The sequence below is a fragment of the Aegilops tauschii genome, chromosome 5 (genome assembly GCF_002575655.3).
Source record: "Aegilops tauschii subsp. strangulata cultivar AL8/78 chromosome 5, Aet v6.0, whole genome shotgun sequence".
NCBI lineage: Eukaryota > Viridiplantae > Streptophyta > Magnoliopsida > Poales > Poaceae > Aegilops > Aegilops tauschii.
Window position 1 is genome coordinate 223,812,909 of NC_053039.3, and position 4,081 is coordinate 223,816,989.

Here is a 4,081-nt window from a genome sequence, read left to right on the forward strand (position 1 = left end):
GGAGGTAAAACCCTATGTCCTACTTGATTATATTCGGTATGGGTATAAGGGTTACAAGAGTTGATCTACCTCGAGGTCGTAATGGCTAAACCCTAGCTGTCTAGCCTATGATTGTTCTGATAGCTTCTACGGACTAAACCCTCCGGTTTATATACACACCGGAGGGGCCTAGGGTTGTACAGAGTCGGTTTGCAAAGGAAGTACAGAGTACATCCGGACACCAAACTTGTTGTCCACGCATATGGGAGTCCTACGTGGACACAGGGGATAGTCTTCTGCTTTATCATCACGGCCCATCAATCCGACCCATATCGAATAAACCGGGCACCCGAGGACCCCCTAATCCAGGACTCCCTCAGTAGCCCCTGAACCAGCCTTTGATGACGATGTGTTCGGCACGCGGATTGTCTTCGGCATTGCAAGGCGGGTTCCTTCTCCTGAATACTTTAAGTTAACTTCCTGCATAAAGGAACTGTATCCAGCTCTGCATAATCAGTACAATCCCTAGCCACGAAGGCAAGATGTCAAAATAAAAACAGTGTCTTTTACTGACAACTTTTTCGATGAAGCGTCACACTTGACTCTTTGACATTTTGAACCATTTTCACGCCTCCCGTTTCACGTTTCGAGGCTTAGCCTCCATTGGCAAGTCTTGTCAAAACAAAGATCGTGCCCGCCCATTACGGGATTCTCATCAATACGGTTTGGGTAATCCAACTAATCCTTACGCACGATCTCTTTGGGAACAGGCGAGGTTTAAGGCTTGAGAAGGGGACGTTTGCTATTTTCACCATCTATAAGAGGATAAAGACCCCTCCTTTTTCCCCACGCCTTCTTCTAGGTCCTGTCTTCCAACCTCCAAGCTCTAGAGCACAAAACTTTGATCTTTCCCACCGCTGCCACCCTCCCTAGCAATGGTCGGGTCCGGTTCCAAGGGCAAGTGGGAGGGCTCCTTGTCACCGAGAAGGTCATCAAGGATCTCCGGAGCGCGGGCTATCTGTCCGCGGATATCGCGCACAGGCTCCCTGACAAAGATCAGGCCATCCCTACTCTGGAGCCTAGTGAGAGGGTTGTGTTCGTCCCCCATTTCCTCCGAGGGCTAGGGTTTCCCCTCCACCCCTTCATTTGAGGACTCATGTTCTACTACGGGTTAGATTTCCACGATCTAGCCCCAAATTTGTTCCTCCACATATTGGCGTTCATCGTCGTGTGCAAGGCTCTTCTCCGCATCCCTCCACACTTCGGCATGTGGCTCAAGGTCTTCAATCTGAAACCCAAGGTGGTAGACGGCAGCATGCGGATTGTGGCGGGGCCATGGTAAGCAAGCTCCCCAACGCCGTCTGGCCCAAAGGGGCATTTGTGGAGACGGTCAAGGTGTGGCAGCAGGACTGGTTCGACATCACCGAACCCCGCAACACCAACTGGGCGGCCACGCCCGACTTCAGATCCGGACCCCCCCCCCCCCACGAGACTAACCTCATGGACCGCCAAGGGCCTTGATTGGGGGTCCAAACTGGAGGTGCAGATGCTACAAAAATGCATCTCCAACATGCTAGGCGCAAACACCGGTCTCACAAACGTGATTCAGGTGATGCTCTTCCGCCGCACTCTTCCCTGGCAACTCTGGGCCTCCCCCATGTGGGAGTTCAATCCGGAGGAGCCACAGACCCTGAAGCACTTCTTCGGCACCACGCACGAAGACATATGGAAGCAACTCTTCAAGGCCCAGAAAATGTGGCCGAAGAAGACCGAGCACATCAGACTCGACATCGGGAACTCGGCCTCAGCGATAAGCATAACTTTTTTGAAGACTTATCCAGTCAATACTTCAGATATGATGTAGATTACATTGCCTGCCTTCCGTATAGGGATGGACGGCAAAGGCGGAGTGGATCAATTGTCCGATACCGTTGCCTGAGAACCCAACCACCCCCCAGCTAACGGAGATGCTGGTCCGGGCGCCCTATCAGGCGCCGGAGAAGAAGGCCAAGAAGAAAAAGGGCAAGGAGGCCAAGGGCGGCTCCGCCACAAAGGTCCTTCGGATGCAGTATCTGGAGAGACTGAAGCCCTCTCTTCCCATGAGGAAGACGAGGAAGAAGGGGAGGAGGTGGTGGAAAGCGACTCCCCTCATAAGGGGAAGAAGAAGAAGAGGGCGGCCTCCGAAGACCCGGAGGGCGAGGCGCCCAAGAGAGCAAAGGTGACCCTCTCGGACAGTTCGGACTTGGAGTCCAAACTAGTCCCCAAGAGACCTCCCAGGGTGAAGCCCCTGGCCGAATCATAAGTATTTAGAAACTCACTCATTTATCTTCGGTCTACCTGCTTTCATTATATAAGTTATTTTGTTATTTGCCTTTCAGCCCTCCCCGCGAGCTCCCGCAAACTCCAATATCAGAGGGGAATTCTCTGCCACCCGAAATGGCAGAGAGCGCCATGCCAACGCGAGCCCCCTCACTGATCACCATGGAGGACACCGAAGTGTCATCCCGAAGGACCTCTCCTTGCCAAGGCGGGGCGAGCGAGGCCGTCGAGAAGGCGCCCGAGGTTAATACCTCGGTCGCCGAAGAGCTAGGGGAGGCGACCCCTATGACAACCGACGGCGGGGAGCCCCAACAATCCGGGCCCCAGCCGAACACCATTCCGGAGACCAACGCGGCTCCGGGATCAGATAAGCAGCCCCCTTCGAAAGAGGGGGGAGGAGCATCAGCTCCAATGGCAGCCTCCACTAACCCGGAGGCGCCCAACACTCTGGAGGAAGCACTGCAGCGTGCTTCCATCATGGCGGAGCACCGCACCCTGATGGGTGCGGTGGTGGAGAAGGTTCAGTTTGCTAAGAGCAGATTGAACGAAGCCTTCACCAGCCTACTGATAGGCTTTGAGGTATGTGACATAATGTTCTAAAAACTTTTCATATAGAGGAATATACCTGTGTACAGATAATAGCCCCTGAGGCTCTGTCCCATTTTTAAAAGAAACCGGACAGAGGATCCACATAGTATTCGGGAGAGTTAACATGCTAGTCTGTTATTGTAACAGGCTTCCCTGTTGGCGGCAACCGCCTAGGCCGCAGAAGTTTTCGAACTCAATCGGAAGCTCCAGGTGGCTGATGAGGAAATCGACCGCATTAACAAGCGGTTCGACGAGACGCAATGTATGCGTATAATGTTAAAAGTTTTATTTTTATATCTGAAGTGATATGCATATTTAGATATTTAACTCATGGAATGCTTTTGATTATGATCACAGCTAGCGCAGCCGAGGTCGAGACCCTCAAAGGCGCCCTTGCGCAGCCACCTTGTGAACTAAAGACTGAGCAAGCTGCCCGCCGTCAATATGAAGATCGGGTGGCCGAAGTCGAGCAGGCGCTGAAGGATGCCATCAGCAAATGCGAACCTTTGGAGAAAAAGACTTCAGACCAGTCGGCCGAGCTCGCCAAGGCTCTCCATGATGCCAAGGAGGCGCGGATCGAGTCCCGGAGTGCTTGTGAAGAGATCCACCAGGCGAGGCAAATAGCAGCTGGTAACGCCTTTCTTTTGTAGAGTATCTTTGGAGGTCAGAGGTATGCTTTGCTCACCCGAGTATGGAGTTCTCCAGGCGCGTTTGCGGATCTTCCGAGGAGTGACGCCGATGTCGCACAGTTCTTTTGAGCCGAGGAGGGGAACTCGACCGAGAAGCTGTTCTGGTCGCAATTTCTCGCGCTGGAACACCCGACGCCTCTGAACAACCAGCTGAAGCAGCTGATGGAGCTGCATACGATGGCAGGCTTGGCCATGAAGGACCTGATAGTCTAGCTCTAGCCGGCTGAGCCGATTCCTAGTAGCTACTTCGGTTTGGTGAAGCGGCTTATCGATGCGCGGCCCCGGATTGATGTTGTAAAGCGTTCGGCCTACATAGAGGGTGCCCGGATGGCCTTCGCTCGCGTCAAGATGCAATGGGCGAAGAAGAAGGCCACCAAGTGGCGACCGCAGGCCCGCCCGAAGGCAAAGATCATCAGAAGCCGGAGAGGTACTTCGACGACGTCCTAGTAGGAGCCCGAGTGATAGAGGGTCAATGCTCTAAGGATGTACTATTTGAGTGAATGCGG